This window comes from Rhipicephalus microplus, chromosome 3 (assembly GCF_043290135.1).
Source record: "Rhipicephalus microplus isolate Deutch F79 chromosome 3, USDA_Rmic, whole genome shotgun sequence".
Classification (NCBI taxonomy): domain Eukaryota; kingdom Metazoa; phylum Arthropoda; class Arachnida; order Ixodida; family Ixodidae; genus Rhipicephalus; species Rhipicephalus microplus.
Genome location: NC_134702.1, coordinates 174,833,559 through 174,861,165, shown reverse-complemented (window position 1 = coordinate 174,861,165; position 27,607 = coordinate 174,833,559).

Sequence of the window (27,607 nt, the reverse complement as noted above, 5' to 3'; positions counted from 1 at the left end):
GAACATGGCCAACTTTGACATACGAGGGAAGGCTGTCTCCCTCGAACACAAGCCTCAAGCAGCGTGAGTTGCCGAATCTGGTAATGTGCGTGATGCGGGTGCCTTCTGTCACTAGATTTATTAGTATTGGCGGGTAATTAGCTGAGATGGAATAATGCACATTATAAATGACGCCTACAATGCCATTACAACCTGTAGGGACCATTGGCCGAACTTTCACGTTGCCGATTTCTGTTATGTGCCGAAGGCTTTGCAGTGTGCTACGGTGCATAACGTCTACAGCAAGGTCATTCTTTCGTGCAGTGATCCTCACGTCTTTGATCTCATTCGGCGTGGTTTCCTCGAGAAGCACCGAAAGAACTTGCCTGTTGGGGAGTCGCAAGTTAGATGCAGGGTCTTCGGGCATAAACAGCATGGTGTGCGGCCACCGCTATGGTGCAGTCTTAACGGTGGAAACACCGTTAAGACTGCTACCTAGAGAACATATACAGTAACTCTACGCATGATCAGACTGCAGCGTTGCTAGCTCTCACGACCGCTTTTCGGCTGATTCACCTCCGCTGGCGGAGAAAAGGAGTCGACGGAGCTTTCAAACCACAGAGGAAGGAACTGAGTTTACTCTAGTAAGGTTGGCTCGAACATGGAGGAAGAATTCGAATTCCTTCATGGGTTCAAACGTCAGCTAACTCCCGAAAAAGTGGCCCAACAGCGTGTTTGAGTTTTGGGACGCAGTAACTCGTAAAATCGAATAAATCTGGTCTGGATATCGTTGCAACTGCCGTCAGAACGAGCGTATGCTTTCATCGTGGTTTTGATACTTCTCCACTCTTTCTAGTTCGCCAGGAGCCACTTATAATGTAGCGTGGCTTAAAGCGCTGCTTTCAAACTGCACAATATTGAGTGAGCATCTAGGCGGATCTGTGAAAATTTTGATTGCGCGTCATTTTTTTTTATTTTGCGGGTTGGCAGGTAATGTGTCGTGCGTTGGACGCGATGCACGGGGAATGTGAGGCCCGGCGCCCAAAGCGCGGGCTGGGAAGGAGAAAGTGGCACAGCCGAAGGATGGACAGCTGATGCAGGCATAGTGTTGTTTGGCCCGTTAGAGGGTGTTGTAACACACACACACACACACACACACACACACACACACACACACACACACACACACACACACACACACACACACACACACACACACACACACACACACACACACACACACACACGAACTCCAAAAACTCAAGTGGGGGAAATACACTGCTGCTGCATATCGACCTGCTCATTCCTGAGAAGCTAACTAGTTTATTTATTACAGTTTCATGCTGCACTCACTAGGTTTTACCCATGTTATTTTTTTTAACTAATTGGCTTTTTCAAATAAAAATAAAAATTTGGGAAGTTTCCCCTCTTCATTTATGTTAGATTGGCTTGAGCCTGTTATACCTCCTGGTGGTACGGGCTACCCCCCTTTTTCCTTTTAGTTATTTTTACATATAGGGGGCGGAAAAAGCACACACACACACATATATATATATATATATATATATATATATATATATATATATATATATATATATATAGAGAGAGAGAGAGAGAGAGAGAGAGAGGGGGATGCAATGAAAATATTAAAAACTTACAAGAAAGGGAGCTCAGTGGCTGGCAGAAGTACATAAAAAAAGATAGAAAGTCAGCTGCGAAATTTTGGAACCATCTAAAGTCCCTAAGAAATGAGACGAGCCTGGAGTAGAGGCTTATAGCTACAGCTCAAGGTGCTAGGCTAGAAGGGGACGAAGCTATTGAATATATAAAAACAAGGGTGACAGAAAAATTTCAATAAAGAAGTGCTTTATGCACCACAATAGACTAGGATGAATCAAGTGGCGCAATGGCTCCATTTTCACAACGAGAGTGGGAAAGGGCTGAGAAGAGGGTTCCTAGTAGTGCATCAACAGGCCCAGATAGCATTAAAATTATGCTGATAAAGACATTAGGTTCGAAGTCTAAGCAGGCTTTGAGAGAGGCAGTGAGCACAATAATAATCGATGGTGAAGTTCCCGATGGATGGAAACTTAGCAGCATGAGCATGATCTATAAAGGAAAGGGGGACAAAGCTGACATAAACAACTACCGTCCTATAACAGTGACATCAGTGGTCTACAGGCTGGCGATGCAGATTATAAAAGAAAGACTGCAGGCATGGATAGAGGATGAGGGGGTGCTGGGAGAACTCCAGAATGGGTTTCGGAAACACAGGAAGTTGGAAGACCATCTGTTCTCACTGACGCAGTGCATCGAAATAGTAGAAAAGGAACACAGTCCTCTGTGGCTAGCATTTTTGGATATCAAGGGAGCGTGCGATAGCGTCGTTCAAGAGGAATTGTGGGGAATGCTGGACACACTAGGCGTGGAACATGTAGTCACTAATGTTTTAAAGGATATCTATAAAGGTAGTAAGGTAGTTATAAAGTGAGAAAAACAGGTATCCAAGCCAGCAGAGGTAAAACGGGGGCATAAGCAGGGGTGTCCCCTGTCACCCTTATTATTCATGAGGTACCTACAAGGATTAGAGGCCAAATTAGAGGGAAGTGGACTGGGCTTCAACCTCTATTTAGTCAAGCAAGGAAAACTCATTGATCAGGCACTACCAGCGTTAATGTACGCAGATGATATAGTGATAATGGCCAACAACAAGGAAGATTTGCAGAGATTGATGGACATCTGCGGTAATGAGGGAGATAGGTTAAATTTCAGATTCAGTAAGGAAAAATCAGCAGTCATGCTTTTTAATTATAATGAGGGTAGTGAGCTTAGAATACAGAAGGTCACGCTTGAGATAACAGATGAATACAAATGTCTGGGCGTATGAATAAGCAATGGGGCCGAGTACCTAAGGGAACTCGAAATATACGTGACGACTAATGGTAACAGGAATGCAGCGGTGATGAAAAACAGGCCACTGTGGAATTACAATAGGTATGACGTTGTGAGAGGAATATGGAAAAGGGTCATGGTTCCTGGTTTGACGTTCGGCAAAGCGGTCTTGTGCATGAGATCAGAAGTTCAAGCAAAATTAGAAATTAAGCAACGTGGAATAGGTAGGCTTGCCTTAGGAGCTCACGAGAATACACCAAATCAGGGAGTACAAGGTGATATGGAATGGACATCATTTGAGGGCAGGGAAGCTAGCAGCAAGACAAATTTTGAAAGAGAGAAAGAATTTATTAGAAGGCAGAGAGGTCGGCCTGAGCTAGTCCGCTCTAGCCTGCTACTCTACACAGGAGATAAGGGAAGGGGGAAGGAAACAGGAACGAAGGATGATGATGGGGACAAGAAGAGGTGGTGCGTATGTACAGTAGCCACTTAGCGCAGTACCCCACAGTCTAGTATCTAGTCCAGTGCTTTTTATAAAGTCCAAAACAGCCTTTGTAGCAGTTTTTGACACTGTTTGGTCGTTCATTGCTGATAATATGTGGCTTTCACTTAAAGGCGTTTGTCCGATGCTTGCCAACGTTGCAGTTAGCATTTTTCTTTGCGCCACGTATAATGCACAGTCACAAGATAAGTGAGCTAAAGTTTCACGCACTTGGCAACGCTCACAATTCAGGCTGTCCGCGCGGCCGATTAGGTGGGTGTAGTGGCGAGCGAAGGCGACGCCCAGGCGAATTTGGTGCAGTATGTGCATGTCATCGGCTGATTTTATCTGGAAGACAAATAGTCATACCGTTGTCAGTTTCCCGCAGACGCTTGTTCCGCTGGTAGCGACCAGTAAGTGACAGCGCATTCGCGCATGAGCGATCTCAACAATGTGTTGACGTCACTTCGCGAATACGGTACTTTGACGTACATAGGAGCGTTGTATATTGCCGCTCTTGCTTCGCTATTGGCTGTTTCGTTGCCAACCAGGCCGCAGTGTCCAGGAATCCATTGGAGTTTAATCAAGTGACCGCTCCTGTGTGTTACGTCAAATACTTGGACGATTCCTAACGCTAACTTGTAAAATTGGCCTCTTCTTGAGCAAGAATGGATAGCTTGAAGCGCTGATTTTGCATCAGAAAGAATCGTCCATTTACGCGGTGCTTGGTCATTCACAAATGTTATGGCTTCCTGTATAGCAACAAGTTCGCAGCTGTCGAAGATGACCTGTGATCTAATTTGTACTGTCGGGAAGTACCGAGTTGAGAGATCACGAAGGCTGCAGCTGAAGCGGATGAACTTACGGATCCATCGGTGTAAGTGTGCACAGAGTCGCTGTATCGGTAATCCAAGTGCGTGAAGGTGAGTTGCTTGAGGGCAATATAAGAAACACGCGACTTACACGAAATTCCACGTATGTGAAGGCACACCAGCTGTTTAGTCAATGCCCATGGAGGCACTGCAGGGATTACGGCAGGTGCAAAGCCTGAAGGGATCATGTGTCTATGCCTATCGAGGCATCGCGAATAGGTACAGCGTGGTCGGTCCACTTGTAGCGAAGACAATTGTGCATGTAGGGTCAGCAGACGAAGGTGCACTCGAAGAGGCTCACAGGACGTGTAAACCTGTATAGGGTAGGTGCGGGACTCCTCTATAGTGTCAGAGGTTCACGTGCACCGTGGCAGGCCTAGGCATATTCTTAATACTCGTGTCTGAAGGCTTTCTAAAGTACAAAGGCATGTTGCCCGCATGCTGGAAAGTACAGGTGAGCTGTACCGTATATATCCCACAAACATTGCCTTGTATAACTTCAGAAGACTTTTCTCTGAAGGGCCCCATCTCAGTCCTGCTATAACACGAAGAACTTACACAAAACTGATAAGCTTGTTCCGCAGCACAGTCACATGGTTTTACCAGGACACGTTGCGATCAATGACGACCCCTAAAGAGCGTTGGTGCTTGACCACGGGAATCACTGCTCCGTGAGCGAATATTGGGTACCGCGACTTTGATTTCTTCGTAAATGCCAATGCAGCACATTTTGCTATTTAAACTTCCAGGCCCTGACGATGCAAGTACTTAGATGTTACTGATGTGCCTTGTTGTAGACTTGCTCACAGTTGTGGTCGCGTTGCTCCAGATGCCCATATGCATATGTCGTCCGCATACGCACTGATTCTGACAACGTAGGGAAGCTCAACTTCAAGGCCAATGAGTGCTATGGGGCTCAGGACGGCGCCTTGCGGAACTCCGTGGCTTATGGGGTGCCTGGCCGTGTCAACGTCAGATGTCGACATAAAAATGGTGCGTCCTCTGAGATAACTCACTATTTATTCGTGTAGTCGGCCACCTACGCCGATGTCTTCAAGTGCGTCAAAAATGGCCTCATGGTGGACGCTATCGTACGCGCCCTTTATATCTAAGAAAATGGCCCCTTTCAATCTCCGAGGTTGTCTTTCCTTTTCAGCAGAAGAAACTAGTTCTACAACACCGTCTATAGATGATCGACCTCTAAGGAAGCCGTTTACAAAATCTGGTAAGCCGACATTATTCTCCAGCAGCCATTGCAATCTTGGCAGCACCATGCATCCCATCACCTTACCGATGCAACTGGCTAGGTCAATGGGTCGATAAGAAGACAACTCGTGTGAACACTTGCCTGGTTTGAGTAAAGCCACTATGTGTCTGCACTTCCAACTCTCTGGGATTGTCGCTGTTTCCCACGTAGAGTTGAAGAACGACAAGAGAGCCTGCCTTGCTTCCTGGCTGAGGTGATATAGAGCCGAATAAGTAATTGCGTCAAGCCTTGGTGCGGACGACCATCTGGACGCAGAAATTGCAGCGTCGAGTTCTTGCATTGTGAATGGCAAGTCGAGGCAATCGTCGCTGGATGACGGTGAGGCTAAACACGAAGGTGATATCGGTGAGGAGGACATACCTACGAGTAAGTGGCAGTACTCTTCTGCAACCTCTACTTCAGGTCGACCTTGCTTTAGAGTCAAAGCTCGGAAAGGGAACAACTGTTGCGTGGGCGTCTGAAGGCTTCGGAAAGTTTGCCATATTCGAGACAGGGGTTTTCTGGGATCAAGAGAGCCACAAAATACCCTCCACCGTTGCCTATCGAGCTTATCAAGGTGTCGCAATACATGTCGTTGTGCTTGGCGTGCTGTAGATAGGTCAGATGGCAATTTCGTCCTCCTGTATTTCCTCTCTGCCTGGCGACGGATTGCACGAAGTATATTGTGCGTCAAGTTGTGATCTTAGTAGCGATACATTCACAAGTTTCGTATACGTTGTTAAGGCAGATGCAATGAGGCTTTCTATTTCAGATATAGATTGAATGTTCCCGCACTGAGCATTTACAGAAGCTTGAAATCCTGGCCAGTCTACGCTTTTCCCAGACAGGGAAGTCGAACAACGGAATACTTTTAGCTGTATATATGTAGGGAGATGGTCACTTCCATGTGTTTCAACGTCTACGAACCAACAGGTGGTAGGCAAGAGACTTCTGCTCACAAAGCATACGTCCAGACAGCTGCTGTACGATCCGCCACGGATATGTAGGTAATCCATCGTTATTCGACATCAGGACCTGATTGAGCACAAATTCGGCAATGTCCCTACCGCGGGTGTTCATTGAGGTAGAACCCCACATGTGATTATGTGCATTAACATCCCCAACTAATACATGTGGTCCAGGGCAAGCTTGGAGCACAGACAAGAGATGGAAACTGTCCACGTGGCTTCTAGGAGAAATGTATCCACCAACAATTGATATTGAACGTCGCTTGTGCTTTATAGATAGGCAAATATAGTCGTTAGAAGCATGAGGAGCCACGGAATGCCTCACGTACGCTAAATCTCGACGTACGCATATAATTACTGTGCTCGCATTTCGATCATCGCGTGACCGCTAAGTGACGTATCCGGAAATCCAAAACGACGACATAATATTCGGCTCACATATAACAACCAACGGAAATTTGTATTTAAACATCCGTTGTCGAAAGTCAGACAACCGGCTTCGCAAACCTCGTGCGTTCAACTGCATTATAGCAGAGATGCGCACACGTTCATCGAAGAAATTCGCCATATTGTTTATAGAAGGGCCAGCAGTAGCGGTTCCAGCACGTTGAGGATCTGCACTGCTGTTTTCGCACCTGGCGTGTGCAGCTCGTTAAGAATGGCACGAATAGATTTTAGTAGATGCTTCAGCATAGTTTGGTTCTTCTCAGTGTCTTGCCTATCATTTTCCACCCTCCTTGAAGTTGCAGCCCATGATGTGGTCTTTCTTATTGCTCCGGTTGGTAGCGAAGGCCACTCAGTATCTGAAGCATCGGCGCGCAACGCGGGCGTTGGTCCACTTTCTGCATCCCTGGGACGTGGTGCGTACAACATGGGTGTAGCGGCCTGATAATGCGCACGCGTATGTTCATCTGTTGCTGATGGTGATGCATCACTCCTATGTGCACTATGATTTCGCTGGTGCCTGCGTTTTTAACGACGTCTGTGTCAGCGGATGGACGTGACAGCCTCTCTGTGTGTTGAGTTGTCTCTGACTATCTTTCGCAGGACGCGAATTTCTTCTTTGATATTCGGGCACTCCTTCGACGTTGCTTCATGTGTGCCAGAGCAGTTTGGACATTTGAATGGAACAGCAGAATCGCAGTTTCCCACCTCATGAGATCCGCCGCACAACTGGCAAGTTTTCTCACTTTTGCACACTGCGCTGACGTGTCCCAACTTGCAGCACTTGTGACACTGCAAATGCCGTGGCACGTAAGGGCGCACGGGATGTTTCACGTATCCAACCTTCACGTTAGGAGGCAGAGTCTCAGAACCAAATACTAGTTTGGTGCAGCGAGACTGCCGGAAGCGGCGTATGGTCACAACTTTGACTGTCGACGTCACAAGATTCTGGAGGTCAGCATGTGTGTTATCAGCGTCGACGTCATTTATCACGCCTGTCGTTGTTCCTTTCACATGAGCGAGGAACGCGCGAACTGAACTACTTCCGAGCTGCAGGACGGCCTTCAGTCTATCAAGAATGGTTTTGTTTGTCACATCAACTAATAATATGTTTTTTCCTGCTATTTATGCGAATTTCATTCAATTGAGCAGGTGCAGCTCGCTTGAAATAATTAGTCAATGACTGCCTGTTGAGTGTGTTCAGGTTGTCTGATGTAGAAATGGGTACATACGAAATGGTGAATCATCGCTTGCCTTTGTCTAGCGCCGGTTGTGGCTCCGCCGTTGATGACGTTTTGTGAAGCTTCCTTTTCAACCAGCGGGTATGGAATGTCCTGAAGACGGCTTCCGATTCCATCTCTTCCACTGATGAGCTGTCGGTAGAATCATCACAAGAAGCAGATGCACCAACGCGGTCACCCACCTTCGGTCCATCCTTAGGCAAACGGCTGGGGCCCGCGGTCTCGTTGGATGGATGGTCCCCCATCCCGGGGGGGGGGGGGGGGGTGACGTCGTCCGTTCCGCATGTCCAGAGGAAGTCAGGAATTCTGACAGTTTAAGAAAAAACGAAAGTTGTGCTAGGCAGGATTATGCCCGAACCCGAAGGTAGTGAACCCGATTATACCCGAAGGTAGTGAGCTTAGGATACAGGAGGTCACGCTAGAGATAACAGATAAATACAAATATTTGGGCGTATGGATAAGCAATGGGACCGAGTACCTAAGGGAACACGAAATATAGATAACGCCTAAAGGTAACAGGAATGCAGAAGTGATGAAAAATAGGGCACTGTGAAATTACAATAGGTATGATGTTGTAAGAGGAATTTGGAAAGGGGTCATGGTTCCGGGTCTGACGTTTGGCAAAGTGGTCTTGTGCATGAGATCAGAAGTTCAAGCAAGATTAAAAATTAAGCAGCGTAGAATAGGTAAGCTTCTAGGGGAGCTCACGGGAATACACCAAATCAGAGAGTACAAGGTGATATTGGACGGACATTTGAGGGCTGGGAAGCTAGCAGCAAGATAAAATTTGAAAAGCGATTGAGAGAAATCGGGGAGGAGCGTTGGGCTAGGAAGGTTTTCAGCTACTTGTACACGAAGAATGTCCACAAACCAGAAAATTGACGGGTAATTACTTAGAAAACAACAGGGGGCTAAACCAAAAAGAACTATCGGTTGAGAAGAAGGTGAAGGAAACAGAGACTGACGTGCAGAGAATTGGCATGATTAAGAAGTCCGCACTAGAAATCTATCAAACTTTTTAACAGGAAATCGCCAAGGAAAGAATCTATGATAATACTCGAGGTAGTTTTCTACTGTTTGAGGCCACGACAGGAGTATTGCTAACCAAGACATATCGGGCCAAATACGAAAAGGCAGACACGGTATGCAGTGCATGTGGAGAGTAAGAGGAAACTGCCGAACACTTGATAATGTTCTGTAAAGGCCTTCACCCTATAGTTCAGGACGATGGCGCAGCTTTTCAAAGCACTGGGGTTTAGGGACAGGGAGGGCAAAATAGACTTTAGGCGGGTAGAATTAACTAGAAGGAGGTTATCTGATTGGTGGATAAAGTCAAGGAACGAGTGAAAATTGAACCCTTCACTGCAAAGTACGAGTCCTCAGCCTCACTGTTTAAAGGAGAAAAATTATTCTAGCTTTTGGTCCACTAAGTATTACGGCTTGGTGGTGCTAGCCACCTCCCGATCTAAAGGGTACAGCCATATCAATCCATCCATCCATCCTATAGAGATGCTTGTGTCATAGAGTTTTCCGCCCGAGTCTCGTGTGCACCACTTTCTTCATCCTTCCCAGCTGGCGCTTCGGGCGCGGGTCTCGCGTTCCTCTTCGTGCGTCGCGTCCGACGCACGATACAACATTTGGCGAGGAGGCGATGAATACGCGTGCGTCCGACCAAGGTGGCCGTACGACATTTGCTACTTGTGCTACTACGTTCAGCATCCTGAATACAGCCCACCAATACTCAATTGTTGTGGATCACTAATTCGTGACCACCAAGACCATGCATACTGGACTATGCGTCTGACTCAGTCCTCCGGTTCAGCTACCTTCCTCCACAAGGATGCATGCCGCAATACCTCCGCCTCTGTTCCTGCCGTGGCCTAGGCCTCCTATTCCGTGACGAAAGTGGCTTCCGGCTGTTCAGGTTTACCTTAACGTCGCTGCCTGGGACGCCACGCCGGAGCACAAGAAAGCGTTGCTACTGAACACACTGGTCGTTGAAGGTTTAAACTTTTACTTACGTGCGGTGGAGGACGAACCCATTCCGATAGAGGACCATGCAAGCACGGCGAACGCTGTGCAAGACTCGTATGCTGCAATGCTCCAGCAGTTGGACGCGATTTTTCGACGAGCTATTGTCGATCTGATGTGCCTGCGTGCCTCATTAAAAAAATATTACAGCAACAACCGGCCGAAACCGCAGTGTAACACATTCAGGAGGTTAAACGGCTTGCTCGACTGGGCAATTTTGGTGCGAGTACCGACATGCTGGCGTTCGAACAAATTGTAGGACAAATCGCGTCCCCGAATCTGCGGAGAAAAATTCTGAAGATGGGAGCGGAATTTTCCATTGAAGAATCCCGAGATCTTGCCATGAAAGAAGAGTGCGTGAACCGCACATTACAACAACTGGATGCCCTTTCAAGCGGCGCTGTTTCTTCGCGTTTCGACGACCTTCTTTTCACCGTTCGGAGCGTTCCTCCTTCTCCAGCTGCTTCGCAAGCCGACGCCGTCTGTTCGCTGACTACGACTGCTTCCTCGGTTACCGGCGCTTCTGACTACGGTTCTTCGGCGTCGCCGTCGACTCGCGTTGGAGCGTGCTTCCACTGCGGTTCGTAACTGCGCTGGCCCGACGCTGCAGCTTGCCCTACAAGGACCCGCCCCTGTGTGTGTTGCGGTAGGAGAGGGCATTACGGAAGTGTCTTCCGATCCATAAGGGATGCACCCACTGACAAATCGGGCCATACTTCGACTTCCCGTACTGCGATGATTCCGGCCCAGACCGAAAGTGTGCTCACTTGTGCTGCAACCGTCGGTGTTCCAACTGGCCGCGCTCCTGATTTGCCTGCTACTGTTTCCTGTGGTTGGGCTTACACGGACTCTACCTGTTTTGACCAGGAGTACTTCTACTGCGAGGATGGCTGTTCCGGTCGGGTCTACTGCTGCCGACCATTTTTTGCCTGCTTTCGTCTTCTCTCCATACGTCGGTGGTGCCTGCTGCTCCTATTGTGCATGCTGCTGCTCCTGCCCCGGCTGTGCGTCTTTGAGATTGTGGTGGCCTCCGGCATGCTGTGTCTGTTCTCGATCCGCCGGAGGTGCATCCGCCAAGCGTGCTGGCCGAGATTCAGGAAGTGCTCCCTGTTCTATGTGCTGCGAAGGTGCTACAACCTTCGCAGCACATAGTTTGAAGCGGATGCCGGAACAGTACACTTGTTTTTTTCAAACAACGGTTGACACTTGCAGGAATGGCAATGTGAAGCTAACACGCAAAAAGGACTACCTTCTAAGGAACTCAGATGCTCCCTGAGGCGTATATTCAAACAACACCCGGTCTGGCCGATGTACATGCGTCCGCACGTTAGCGATATGCTATACACCACTCCTATGCAACTCTTAACAAATTGTTTTGCATGTTTCTGCGAACATCTGCTTTTTGACGCACCCTGCGCTTTCCTATGCAGCGTGGCGCATATAAGGCCCAATTTATTGGGTGCAGAGAACTCGGACCTTATGCTGGTGTTTAAGAAGATTATTTGAAAGCATTATTCTTATAAAAATAAAAATACATTTCATACTAAAAATATGAATCGGACACCATGGCCTGATATGTGTCACCCCTTTTGGTTTTTCTGGATTTATGCCATTGAGTAGCATACTGGAATGATAGATTCGCCGCCCGCAAGTACGAAGACTAGGCACATGTGTGTACTACCCATCAATCCCATTGTCGCTGAACGATCGCAGCGAGTCCCCTCTAGTCAATTTTAGTATACAGCTTGCTTTTGGTTTCGCTTAGGCTCACGGGATGTTCCCATGATTCAAGTCCATTCTTTTTAGTTTGCCAACACCATTTTGGAGCACGTTTGGAGCAGTTACTACCAAATATTGCACTTTGGAGCAGCATTTCTCTTTTGGAGCAGTTAGAGCAGCACTTCCATCACTGCATCATCACATACCTGCCAAGTCTCCCGCATTGTCCAGGAAACTCCCGAATTTCGACCGCTTTTTTTCTTTGTAAGTTTGTAAGTGTGCAAGATATGGCCGCATTGACAAAAATGCAGATCAGTATCTTCCAGGCTTTTTGCGAGCCCACCGTATTCCATTATAAACGAATTTGAGAGGCATTCATATAAACGTTCAGTAGAGCCTCAGTGATGCGAAACAGCGGCAGATAAGAATTATGGAATTTTCCACGCCGAATTCACGTGCCCATTGGGCCGAAATTCGAATGTTCCCAACATTTATTCTAATAGCGGCGTGTGATGTTATAGTATACTTTAGTTCACTATATGTGATACGAACTTCTGTACCGAAGCTGTCGAACGAAAGCCGATCGAAAGCAGCGTGCTCGAAAGTTCGGAAGTGAGTGTGCGACCAGCGCACGCACTATCTTTCACCGTGCGTGTGGTTGTCGTTGCCACAACTGCTGTGGGCGAAACGGTGGTCGTTCGACACGATCGTGTACGGCGACGACGTTACTGACAGAACTCCGAAAGTGTGCACGCGGCCAGCGCTCAACCAGTCAAAGCAAGGCTGCTTTCCGCAAACTCTGTAGAAGAACCGCTCCAGTTGCGATCACAGATAGCATAAATTGACTTAGTTTTCAAGGCATGTGGATTGAAAACAAAACTACCATTTGCCGCAACAGCCGCGCACAAAGCCGCGGCCGCAGCGATAGCGATCTACGAGCTCCAAGGGCACGTGGCTGACGCAGCAGTAGATTAAAGGCGGTAAAGACGTAAAAAAGGCCGGAGGCGTTTTGGCGTTCCTGTCCGAAGAATGCAGTAGCGAGAAAAGCCAAAGCTTTTCTGACATGCGCGAGTTGTTTTGACGGAAATCAAATTTTCGCTTGTTTTGATGGTGCGGAATTTCGGGAGCATTTGTGCTCCCCCTTTGAGACTCTCACCTTACTGGGAAACCCTACCGTCGTGTGTTCGGCCTCTCCACGCCATTATGAGAACGCAACCACAGAACACCTACCAGCCGCGACGTGGATGTTTGCGCTTACATTTGGGACCACCACTATAGTGGCTAGAAAAGTTTTCCCAGTGTCGTGAATGGGCACCTTCCCAAGTGGCAGCGAAGAAATCAAATTTTATGCACCGCAATTTTATGCACCTGTCTGTTCGACAACGGGCTGCAAATAGTGGTAGTGAAACGGCGTCCCTGTCACAAAACTGCTTCCTGAAAGGCTCATTTCAACCGTAGATATTATCGCTAAGTATCTTCGTGGCAGGAATAGAAGGAAATAAATAAAATTTTTACTAACCATATAGCCTTCTACAGATGCACAAACTAGGAGTTCGACCCACGCACATAATTTAACTGTCTTACATAGACATCTTCCTCAAAATGCAATTTTACTTGTGCTTTCCCCCCTCCCCCCTATCAAGGTGGATGTTTCAGCTGACAAAGGCTGGAATGGCCAACAAGTAACTGCCCGACTGATGAAGTACAAACGAAAAAAAAAGTATGCAACAGAGGACCCACTTTTTTTTTCTACTTAGAGCTGTCTGTACCATTTGTTCATTTGGAAAATGTACCCGCTTCATTGTGCTTTTCTACGCACGCAGAAAGCAGCTGCGAAAAATTTCCTTCAAACTCAGAGTGCTAATTGCTTTGAAGACCAGTATGTCTCGTTTAGATCGTACGGGGAAGGAGAAAGCTGCCATCACTAGTTGGAGGGGGGGGGGGGTCCTGTTGGACTTCGGTTGTTGCTGCCATTTCATTCTGAGCTACGTCTTGAGAGCTTTGTGTTGTGCCCGTGTGCAACTGTGAATCTGTCTAGCCTCTCCAACGTACCATTTGGCTAAAAAGAAAAAGAGCACTTGTTTCGTTCCATTATGCAAAGGCGGTACAAGTCCTGCGAAGAAAAAAGTATCTTTGTTCAGAGCTCCCACGAACCCAGTACGCCGGCAAGGGTGGGCACGAAACATCAAGAGAAAATACAAGGAGCTTGACGAAACGCGTGTGGTGTGTTCGCGACATTTTGATGACCCCTATCTAAACGTTCAAGCATGTGATCAATGGCGAGGTTGTGGAAATTGATCGCGAACGACCAGCATTTAGATTTTTGTTCAAGGTTGTGAACTCGTACCAATCGGTTGCACAGTACATAAGCGACGGCTCACTGGGAACTTAATAAAGTTTTATGCAATTACCAGGCTGCACTTTTTCACAGTCACTGATTAAGAAAGTGGCCTAAAAACAAGACAAACAAAAAACAAAACACCTGACAATGCGGCGGTGCCAGTCACCACGTTTAAACCTTACGCAAGAATTTCCAATTTTTTTAAGTGTCATTGCAAATAGGGGCACTGAGAAATCAAAGTTTGCAGTTAGCTGTTGCTTGACTTTTAATTATAGTTTTTACTTTTTCATGTTAATGCATGTATACATTTGGTTTGTCGCAGTTTCGTAATATGTTCAATATTTATTCCTCATGTGTGCATGAATTTCAATTCTTTGTGGGCTGATGCTAATTTTTAAATAATTATTTATCATTTAGTGTTTATTTTATTGAGCTATACCTGTCTTTCTTCTCTTTTTTGCTGTTCATTCACATTCTGCATCAGAACACTTGTCCTTGCATCTTTTTATCTAGTTTTTGTATTGCTTTGATTTAAGTGCTCTCTCTCTCTCTCTCTCTCTCTCTCTCTCTCTATATATATATATATATATATATATATATATATATATATATATATATATATATATATATATATATATATATATATATATATATATATATATATATCATCAGCCTGACTACGTCCACTGCAGGACAAAGGCCTCTCCCATGTTCCGCCAGTTAACCTGGTCCTGTGCTTGCTGCTTTATACCCGCAAACTTCTTAATCTCATTTGCCCACCTAACCTTCTGTCTCCCCCTAACCCGCTTGCCTTCTCTTGGAATCCAGTTAGTTACCCTTAACGACCAGCGGTTATCTTGTCTACGCACTACATGCCCAGCCCATGTCCATTTCTTCTTCTTGATTTCAGCTATGATATCCTTAACCCCCGTTTGTTCCCTAATCAACTCTGCTCTCTTCTTGTCTCTTAAGGTTACACCTACCATTTTTCTTTCCATTGCTCGCTGCATCGTCCTCAATTTAAGCTGAACCCTCTTTGTAAGTCTCCAGGTTTCTGCTCCGTAGCTAAGTACTGGCAAGATACAGCTGTTATATACCTTCCTCTTGAGGGATAGTGGCAATCTACCTGTCATAACTTGAGAGTGCTTGCCAAATGTGCTCCACCCCATTCTTATTCTTCTAGTTACTTCAATCTCGTGGTTCGGCTCCGCGGTTATTACCTGCCCTAAGTAGACATAGTCTTTTACAACTTGAAGTGCGCTATTACCTATCTCGAAGCGCTGCTCTTTTCCGAGGTTGTTGTCTATTACTTTCGTTTTCTGCAGATTCATTTTAAGACCGACGTTTCTGCTCTCCTTGTCTAACTCCGTAATCATGAGTTGCAATTCGTCCCCTGAGTTACTCAGCAATGCAATATCATCGGCGAAGCGCAGGTTACTAAGGTACCCTCCATTAACTCTTATCCCTAACTGTTCCCATTCTAGGCTTCTGAAAACCTCCTGTAGGCACGCGGTAAATAACATTGGGGAGATTGTGTCCCCCTGCCTTACACCCTTCTTGATTTTTATTCTGTTGCTTTCTTTATGAAGCACTATGGTAGCAGTTGATCCCCTGTAGATTTCTTCCAGGATGTTTATATGTACTTCATCGACGCCCTGATTCCGCAGCGTCCGCATGACGGCTGATATTTCTACTGAATCAAACGCCTTCTCGTAATCTATGAAAACTATGTATAGTGGTTGGTTATATTCTGAGCATTTCTCTATTACCTGATTGATAGTATGAATGTGGTCGATTGTTGAGTAGCCTGTTCGAAATCCTGCTTGTTCCTTTGGTTGATTGAATTCTAATGTTTTCTTTACTCTGTTAGCAATTACTTTTGTAAATAGCTTGTATACTACAGAGAGCAAGCTAATCGGCCTGTAATTCTTCAAGTCCTTGTCATCTCCTTTCTTATGTATTAAGATGATGTTAGCGTTCTTCCAAGACTCTGGTACTCTTCCCGTCAAGAGACACCTCGTAAACAGGGTGGCTAGTTTTTCTAACACAATTTGTCCTCCATCTTTCAGCAGATTTGATGTTATCTGATCCTCACCAGCAGCTTTGCCTCTTTGCATGCTCTCCAAAGCTTTTCTGACTTCTTCTATCATTACTGGTGGGGTATCATCTGGGTTACTGCTAGTTTTTATAGTATTAAAGTCGTGGTTGTCCCGGCTACTGTACAGATCTCTGTAAAACTCCTCCGCTATTTTAACTATCCTATCCATATTGGTAGTTATATTGCCTTCTTTGTCCCTTAGTGCATACATCCGATTTTTGCCTGTCTCAAGTTTCCTCTTCACTGCTTTGACGCTTCCTCCGTTTTTCAGAGGGTGTTCAATTCTCTCCATGTTATACCTTCTTACATCAGATACTTCACGCCTATTAATCAACTTCGAAAGCTCTGCCAGTTCTATTTTGTCTGTTGTACTTGAGACTTTCATGATTTGACGCTTTTTAATGAGATTCTTCGTTTCCTGGGAAAGCTTGCCAGTGTCCTGTCTAACTACCCTGCCTCCAACTTCCACTGCACACTCCGTAATAATACTCGTCAGATTATTATTCATTGTATCTATACTAAGGTTGCTTTCCTCACTAAGAGCCGAGTACCTGTTCTCAAGCGAGACTCTGAATTCCTCTACTTTCCCTCTCAGTGCCAGCTCATTGATTGGCTTCTTGCGTATCAGTTTCTGTCGTTCCTTCCTCAAATCTAGGCGAATTCGAGACCGTACCTTTCTATTGTCACTGCATTGTACCTTGCCAACCACTTCCACGTTCTGCACGATGCCTGGGTGTGCACTCATTATAAAGTCTATTTCGTTCTTATTTTCGCCATTAGGGCTCCTCCATGTCCACTTGCGGTTTCCTCGTTTTCGGTAGAAGGTATTCAAAATCCGTAAATTATTGCGTTCTGCGAATTCTACTAGTAGCTCTCCTCTGGCGTTTGTAGTACCGATGCCATAATCTCCTACTGCCTGGTCTCCCGCCTGCTTCTTCCCTACCTTTGCATTAAAGTCTCCCATTAGTATTGTATACTGTGTTTTTACCTTACTCATTGCCGATTCCACGTCTTCATAGAAGCTTTCAACTGAAGCGTCATCATGGCTGGATGTGGGCGGGTAAGCCTGTACCACCTTCATCTTGTATCTCTTATTCGGTTTATTACGATACCTACCACCCTTTCACTAATTCTATAGTATTCCTCTATGATGCTAGCTATGGTTCTGTGAATTAGGAACCCCCCTCCCAGTTCTCTTCTGTCAGCCAACCCCCGATAGCAAAAGACATGCCCATTCTGTAGCACCGTATAGGCCTCATCTGTCCTCCTAACCTCACTGAGCCCTATTATTACCATTTAACACCCTCCAGCTCCTCGAACAGTACAGCTAGACTTCCCTCACTAGATAAGGTTCTAGCATTAAACGTTGCCAAGTTCAGGTCCCAATGGCGCCCTGTCCGGATCCAGAGATTCTTAGCAGTTCTGGCCGCCATCGTGGTCAGTTGCTTCGCAGCTGCTGGGGACTGAGGGCCGTGAGTTATTTGACGTATGCATGTGAGAGGTAGTGGCCAGATACTGCACCAGGGTGTCCAATCCTTCTCTGGTGAGGGAGTGCGTTCCCGGCGGTGGTTGCCGGTGAGGCCGCACCCCAGGCCTCTTAATGCAGTTCCATCAACACGCGGATTTTTTTTATCCGGTTGGGAGCTGCGCGGCACCGGGATTTGAACCATTGGCCTTTTGCATGCGAGGCAGATGCTCTAACCACTACGCCATCGCTGCTTGCCGGCAATAATGAAAATATTACTGAGTTCACGGCACTGCAGCTACGAAAGGCACTGGACAACTCAATATATTCCCAAGTGTAACTACTCTTCCTAAGTACACCTCTTGTCTGTTTTTTACCTTATTATCCAATCATTTCTGCTAAGCATGACATGTCGAACAACAACCCTGTGCACAATCGGGAGGCCCCTACTGCACGGGTAATCCAGAAGCCGGCAAGAATTGACATTGCACCCGCTTGCCAGCCTCTGCGGCAATACACGGCGCCCCTGTTTCAACGACGAGATGTCGACCAGGCGCTGAGAAGTTAAAGGCTTAAACTTCTTCAAAAAGCTCTTTTCCTCCACACCGAACCACCAGAGCCATGCGGCGCCGTCTGGTCGGGAAATATACGTTAGTAAAAGGAAGGATACACAGACCGCAGACATCCTAAAGGTGAAAAGGAGAAAAGGGAGAAGGGGAGGGGAAGGAACAGTGAAAGGGGGCGCCCGGGGGAGTCCACCTTTTATTCTTTTTTTTCTTCTTTTTCCCCTCTGATTTAAGATTGTATAAAGCTGAGCATCCACAAACTGTACTCTCAATCCTGATGAAGGCCAGACTCTGGCTCTGAAACGTCGAAATGAACCGCCTTGTGACTGCTTGCTCACAGAGAATCTACATATATATATATATATATATATATATATATATATTGTAGTGAAGAGGAAAGCCCACTACTGCAGCGACATCGACACGTGGGCGCGAGGCACGAGCTAGGACTGCCTGATTGCTGCTGCGACGCTGCCCGTATACTCGGCCTGCTCTTGCTGCTTCGGTACCGACGCCGCTACCGCTGTTTACCTTGCATTTACATTATATTTTGGTGGAGAGTGCTGCGGTCTTCCCCAGTCCTGGAATTGCGTAGCCGAAAGCTGCCGTCCGTCATGCCTGACGACGCTGTCTTCACACCCCCACCGACTTCGCCACGCAGGAGCTGTGCCGGTGCACAGCTCTTGCGAGAACCCGACATCTTCAGCGGCACCGACGAGAAAGACGTTGAGGATTGGCTGGAATCGTATGAACAAGCCAGCGCTACTAACAAATGGGGCGATCCCACAAAGCTTGGCACCGTGATGTTTTATTTAACGGATGTTGCCAAGCTGTGGTACAGAAACCATGAGGCGGATATCCCCACCTGGACTACTTTCAAAACCTGCATCGCAGATGTTTTTGGACGCCCTGGTGTGCGCAAACTTCGCGCAGAACAACGCCTACGAGGCCGGTCCCAACAAACTGGTGAGACATTCACCAGCTACATAGAGGACATCCTTGACCTCTGCCGGCGTGTCGACCGGTCGATGGCCGAAACTGACAAGGTGCGACATATCATGAAAGGCATTTCCGACGACGCCTTTCAAATGCTGCTCTCCAAGAACCCTGTCACTGTCTCTGAGGTCATTGAGTTGTGTCAGAGTTTCGACGAGCTGCGACGACAGCGTCTTCTCACTCGACGCCCTGACGTCCCGGATGACACCCTCTCCAGCCTGACCACCACATCTGACCTTCAGTCGCTGCTATCGCAGATTAAGGAGTTTGTTCGTGCTGATTAAGGAGCTATCGCTGCTATCAACAGCCGGCCAACCAGCGTCACCTCTGCCAGCAAACATTCGCCAGGTCATCCAGGAGCAAGTTTGCGCGGCTCTGCCATCTGCCCGTGACACTTCATCCTTGCCGAGCCCTGTTGCTTGTGCCGAGGTAAATGCACCTCTAAGCTATGCTGAAGTAGCGGCTCGACCACCTCTTCAGACTTTTACGTCGCTTCCCTCAGCCGTGCCGCTCCGACCCACTCCTCGGTTCGCTCAGTCAAGGTCCGTCCAGAGTAGTGGACAATGGCGTACACTCGACAATCGCCCAATATGCTTTGCCTGTGGGCTACCTGGCCACATAGCGCGATACTGCCGTCGGCGCGTTCCTGTCTACCGACAGAGCTACGACCAGACCTTCGAACCTGCCCTTTATGTGCCACCGCGCCGTTCGTCCACAGGCTCTCAGCCACCCGACCAGATGTCATCGTACGCCGACCACCGCCCTCCTGTTAACCGCCGCTCGCCATCACCTCCACGCCGCTCGCCATCGCCGATGCGTCGTCGTCCTTCATCGCCGGAGCGGGAAAACTAATTGCCGCAGTTCCAGAGGCAGGAAATGCGTCGCCAGCAAAAAGACCGAGGCCTCTCACTTCACCAGCGAATGTTCTGGACGTACATGTGGACGGCGTCGCTGCACTCGCTCTTGTCGACACTGGTGCCGCAGTTTCAGTGATAAGTGCTAGACTCTGCCGCTTGCTGAAAAAAGTTATGACGCCACTGGCTAGTATATCACTTCGTACAGCCAGTGCAGATCACGTCACACCGGCCGCTGCTTGTACTGCTCGCATCGCGATTGATGGCCTCATTTATGTCGTTGAATTGCTAGTGTTGGATTCCTGCTCCCATGACCTCATTTTGGGATGGGATTTTCTCTCCGCTAATAAGGCCGTCATCGATTGCTCGCGCGCTGAGGTGGCATTCGAAGTGTTTGACGACGCTCCATTATATGATGCTCATGAAACCGGGGACAAACTATTTGTTGCTGAAGACGTCATCATACCGCCGCACTCTTTTGCCCTTACCATGGTGTCTTGCAACTCTCTCGCCGAGTCTAGTGCCCTTTTCACGCCATCTGCTCTTTTCGTTCGTCGCAAGTGTTCGCCGCTACCTTATGCCCTTCTAGAACTTCATGACGGCGTCAGCAGACTACTCATCTCGAACCTGTTGTCATGTCCTGTAACACTACTCCGGGGTGAGTGCGTCGGGCGTGTTTACAGTCTCGACCCTTTTGCAATTATCGACATGCCGGCTGGTCCTTCCGCCGAACACGAAGTCGCCGGAGTGACCTGTGCCTCTTCGCCGCAGACTACTAGGCCGGACGTACTGAGCAGATCCATCGCCGACACGTTAACCGTTTCGCAACGTGCTCAGCTTCTACGACTACCGAAGACGTTCCGTTATTCCTTCGACTGCCAGCATACTCCCCTCGGCCGCACGTCAGCCGTGTGTCACCGAATCAACACGGGTACCAATGCGCCATTGCGTCAAAGACCCTATCGCGTGTCGGCAGCCGAGCGCCAGGTTATCGATGACCAAGTAGCTGACATGCTCAAGCGTGGCGTCATCCAGCCTTCGAACAGCCCCTGGGCATCTCCAGTCGTTCTCGTTAAAAAGAAGGACGGGTCAATTCGCTTCTGTGTTTACTACCGTCGTCTTAACAAAATAACTCAAAAGGACGTTTACCCGTTACCGAGAATCGACGATTCCCTTGACTGCCTCCAAGGTGCGGAGTTCTTCTCTTCTATTGACTTACGGAGTGGCTACTGGCAAGTCCCTCTGGCACCTGAAGATCAGCCTAAGACGGCCTTTGTCACACCTGATGGCCTTTACGAATTCTGTATCATGCCTTTTGGTCTTTGCAACGCACCCGCAACATTCGAGCGGATGGTGGACAATCTTTTGCGTGACCTGAAGTGGAAAACATGCCTGTGCTACTTGGATGACGTGATTATATTTTCCCCGGATTTTCCAACGCATCTCCGCAGGCGAGATGAAGTGCTGCAGTGCCTAACTGACGCCGGCCTTCAGCTCAACCTTAAGAAATGCCGCTTCGGCGCAAGTCAGCTCACCATCCTCGGTCATGTTGTATCTAAAGAGGGTATTCTTCCTGACAGAGCCAAGCTTCGGGCAGTTGCAGAGTTCCCTAAACCTGCGTCTCTGAAGGATCTGCGCAGCTTTCTTTGCCTCTGCTCCTATTTCCGCCGCTTTATTCGGAATTTTGCTCTGATCACCGCCCCCTTGACTGAACTTCTACGCAGTGACTCGAAAAGTTACGCTTGGTCACCCGCCTGTGACGATGCTTTCGAAAAGTTGCGCCGTCTGTTAACCTCGCCACCAATCTTGCGTCATTTCAACCCGACTGCTCCGACGGAGGTACACACCGATGCCAGCGGTGTTGGACTCGGCGCCGTGCTCGCGCAGCGTAAATCGGGATTCCAGGAGTACGTAGTCGCATACGCAAGCCGTACCCTCACCAAAGCGGAGAAGAACTATTCTGTGACAGAGAAGGAGTGTCTGGCAATTATATGGGCTCTAGGTAAATTTAGACCGTACCTATATAATCGCCCTTTCGACGTAGTCACCGATCACCATGCGCTTTGTTGGTTATCCACGTTGAAGGACCCCTCCGGCCGTTTAGCTCGCTGGGATTTGCGGTTGCAAGAGTTCAACATGCGTGTTGTCTACAGGTCTGGCCGACGTCACACTTATGCCGACGCTTTATCACGCTCGCCTATGTCCGCTGAAAGCTCTACATGTTTATCTGCCGTGGACGAAATGGTTGCGTTCCCAGATAACTGTGACATGGCGTCTGAGCAACGCAAGGATGACTGGATCAGCTCTGTTCTGCGATTCCTATATATATATATATATATATATATATATATATATATATATATATATATATATATATATATATATATATATATATATATACAACAAATTGCCATATAAAGGAACACTAAAAGCAAATACTCAGTCAATGTTGATTGCTGAAATAGCGGTCCACAAACCTTGTACTGCAAATTTTGTGCCAAGGAAGTATTTATTCTAAAATTAAATGACGTTTTACTGGTCCGCATCACACTAGCACAGTTCAAATTACCCACCCCAAGTGGAAACTTTCACGTCACTGTTGCTGTGCACAATGTTGCCCGACTCTACTGCACAGCTGCTGACACTAGTAGCAGCAAAACGGAAGTAGCGGGAGCCACAGCAGCAACAACGGCCATTGAACTACTTCCTGCCATGGCCTCCCGAGACAGCAAGCGTGCTTGCTTCAACTGGGCTCCGCTAGAAGGCACGACCTGTCTACTTTAACCAAACGAAAATAACTTTTCAATCGCTGGCGCCATTCCCCATAGTAAGGTACGGCGGTTCTTTTTTTTTATGAATCAAACGGAAATGAACAAGCAGCATTTTATTATAATGTCTTTTGATGCGTGGAAGGTTCTTTACTTAGTGCAGCTAGCTCGATTACCAGTGATTGATTGTAAGCAGTAAGTCTGATGTAATTGGGATCATTTTGCGAATGTCCTACTCGTAGTGCTTGTTTTCTCAAGCATTTACATTAATTTCTCGTTAAGTACGGCACTGTTGTTGATAATATCGTCGTTCTAGACGTCATACATGTAGCTTTTACTTTGACTTGAATTATTATTTCACATTAGTGTCCCTCTAAATTAACAAAATAAATAGTAAATAACTAAATATTGACAAGCATTACACACGAAAAAATGTAGGCACTCATTGAAGTTTTTGAAAATTTTTCCAATATCCATGTAGGTGAACCAAAAGGTGTTCATCACAGAAGAGAACGTAATAGAAAGTTCTTTTTTCTTTGAACGAGCCATGCTGAGTCGAGGCCACGCATGCAGAGGCTCACACCGCTTATGTTAACCGAGGGTTTCAGCTGAAACTGACATTAAAACGCCCATTATGTAATCATGAGGAAATCGAGCATGTTGACAGCGCCATAGTACCGGCTACATCGCATCTGTGAGAGGACACATGCATGGGCATTTAGTAGCGGCCGAGATATTTCTACTTCAAAGCCACTGCAATTCACCCTGTAGTGTTCCTTTCGGGGCTAACTCATCTCAGCCTCCGTGCAGGCATGGTGCAAGGCGCATGGAAATTAGTTGTTTGGCATGGCCTGTAGGGTCGAGCCTGGATGAATCGAATCCGAAGGTTATAAAATAATCTCTATATACTAGATAATTCGATTTTTTAGTATTTCACGTATCAAAAATTTATACAAGGAGATGTTACAACTGTTTGATATATAAAAGGATTGGTTATATGTGGGTTTGATATACAATAAGTATTCGAGTTCAACTGTATTAGCATTTATTTCTAGGCACAGTTTGACGCAACAAGTGCACCAGTTCCATATTCCATCACTGCCACTGTGGGATAGAGGTGAAGGGGAATTACAGAGTTTAAACCAACCTTTGATATTTTTCCAGACATATAAATTCACACATGATCATACACAAAGGCAGTTACCCCCCTCCTCTTCCACGAAAAACTGCCAGGCCTGCATGGAACGTGCAGCATAGTCACAGTGAAAGCTGGAAGAGCAGTCATTTTGGTCTTTTTTTAACACTCTTTAGGTAACTGCTAAAAGCACACTTGCACGATACCCACTATACTGTCAGTAATCATAACCCATGTGTAGCACAGAGGGATTCACTATGACATTCTTCGGAGAAGCATGATACCCACTACACACTTGCAAGAAATTGATTGATGATTGATTTGTGGGGTTTAACGTCCCAAAATCACCATATGATTATGAGAGACGCCGTGTTGGAGGACTCTGGAAATTTTGACCACCTGGGGTTCTTCAACGTGCACCCAAATCTGAGCACACGGGCCTACGACATTTCCGCCTCCATCGGAAATGCAGCCGCCGCAGCCGGGATTTGAACCCGCGACCTGCGTGTAAGCAGCCGAGTACCTTAGCCACTAGACCACCGCGGCAGGGCCACACTTGCAAGAAATTGTGTGCACTTTGTTGGGGCTGTGGCTGACGACAATGAAGAATTATGCCTGAGCGTTTCTAATGGGTTAAAGCATTCGACCACCCATTCGTTATGCATTCTGCATTGCGTGATGGCTGGTTGTTCCTCTGCTGTTCTAAAAATGCTTCATTACACATAATAATGCCATGCCTTACCCTAAATGCAGCCTGCTTAGGATAAGTTTGCAACAGTCTCAAGCACTGGTGTAGCTCAGTGGTAAAATACTGCAGTGTCACGCCCAGAGCCCGGTTCGAATCCCTTTCTCTCCTCGTTATTTTTTCATTTAATTAGTTTTTTTTCTTATTTCGCGCGATAGTGGTTACAGACAACGGGGGCGGTAGCGAACTACTATGGAGCCAAAAACAACTCTTGTTATCTTATGATAGCTTTCACTACTGAAAAAAAAGGTGGGGGAAAGGGCTACACCCCTCATCACGGCAATGTTTTCAAAGAAACTACGCATCGTGCAAGGTTTCAATGGCATTGGGTTTATGTTATCAGCTAGGTGAACACGATTTCAGTTTCAAAATAACCATCCTTAAATGTGCAGCAGATGTTACTAACATCATCTTTAAAAGCAGACATGTTCTTGAGAATGATTGGCTTCCTAGCAACTGCACTTTCAGCACAGGTCCCGCATTTTTTAGTGCAAGGATAAAATCAAGGTCACCAATTTTCATCACCAAGTTGCTAAGATCGGTACCCTCAAGTCACCCATTTACAAAAATGAAATATATATATATATATATATATATATATATATATATATATATATATATATATATATATATATATATATATATATATATATATATATATATATATTTGCCAGCATTCACAGAAGCATTGGGATATATTGACATTCTGATGGGCTCCGCGTGGGAGGGTAGCACTAAAGTATTGGCACAAATGAAGCTAAAATTTATTTGAAAAGCAGACGTCCTGGCTTTGGCCGCAAGAAAACCCATCAGAGATCGTATTATACACAAAGTATTAGGCTTGTGCGAATATTCCATTCTTTCAAATATTTGAACGAATAGTCGGGTATCCAAATTTGCTTCAATTCAAATTGAAATTATTGAAAATTTCAAAGTATTTGCAAATAACCTATAGATACATAATAATCTGAATGCACCACTTGTAAAAACGATTGCACTGCAGTGTAGAAGTGTTGAACTGTAAAAACACCTATCTAAAAAAATCTGCTTTGCCACAAAGCCCTCCTTCAAATTTGAAGGGGCCCTGCAACACTTTTTGAACATTGTCAGAAAACGCTGCTGTTTGATAGTCGAGGCTACCGAGCACATGCAAGTCAAATATTACTTACTTTTTTTGTTTCCCAATACTTTAGGGCCTTTGTTCAGGCCCATGCAGGAAGTGGTTAGAAAAAGTATACATGAGCATGGACATGTTAAAATCAAAAACCAAACCTAACACAGAATGCCTCAGTAGATAATGCTTCAATAATAGATGAAGAGCAACGCAAAAAATGCACAAATAGCATCACACATCTAGAAGCACCATACATTTGACAAGCTTCTGCAAACATTTACCTCATGAAGTATATGCCTATGTACAACCAAGAAAGAATTCCAGTTTAGCAATAAATTCATCCACAGATCAGCATTCAACAATTTCACTTGGTAAAGCATTCCAAGTTTCAATAGCCCATGAAAAAAAATAATTAAACATGTCGCATTTAGCCTGATAAGGCCTGATGTGTTTATTGTGACAGGTTCTGATGGAGTGATGGTGCAATGTATGCACGTAGTCATGTTTGTTTGTGTTCATGTGGTCATGATAGAGCATAAAAAGAAACTTCATTGCGGCCACAACACACCAACACGCAAGGGTGGGCAGTGCTGCCCGATTTCTAAGGGCACTTACACTTTGGTGTCGAGAGTACTTCGAATATATAAATCTTAATGCTCTATTTTGTATACTTTCTAGTTTTTGTATAAGTTTTTTTCTGGTGTGGGTTCCACACATTATTACCACACTCAATAAGCGGCCTCACTAATATTTTATATGCAGTTAACTTCGCATGTGGTGGAGCTGCAGACAGTTTTCTTCGCAAGAATCCGAATGTTCGGAAAGTCTTCGTGCACGTGTTTTCAATGTGAATATTCAATTTCATGTCTCCTGCAAAGGTCACGCCCAAATATTTAACTGAATCTGTCACTAATAAATTGTTACCCATTAGTCTATATTTGAAACTACGAATTGTCTTTTTCTGTGTTATAATCATCCATTTAGTTTTCTTAACATTAATTTCCATGCTTCATCTGTCGCACCAATGAGCTATCTTGTTAAATGTATTGTTAAATTTGAGTTGATCATCGACTCTCTGCACGAAAGTGTATATAATCAATTGTCGTCGGCGAAGAGCCGTAACTTTACTCCTTCTTCTGCGCAATCAGCTATGTCATTAACGTAAATAAGAAATAACAGGGGTTCGAGAACAGATCCTTGCGGCACTCCTGAATAAGCTTCGAGTTCATGGGAGTCATAATTATTTATATAAAAAAACTGAGATCAGTTCGACAGATAAGCTGCTATCCAATCCACAATACCGTCTGCGAATCCAATAAACCTGATCTTTTTGATTAATTTATAGTAGATGACACCATCAAAATCCTTCAAAATATCAACAAAAATAGTATCAACTTGAAAATTTGAGTTAATTATTGACCTAAAATCATGGGTTATCTCTAATAACTGTGTAACTGTTGATAAACCTTTCCTGAAACCACGTTGCTCAGGGTATAACACATTTTCGTTAACGTACGTCACGATAGCTTCACACACTATGTGTTTCATTACTTTACAGCAACAACTCGTCAGAGATATCGGTCTATATGTTTCAACAAGTAGCTTGTTACCTTCTTTATGAAACGGTAATACTTTAGCGCACAGCCAATCCT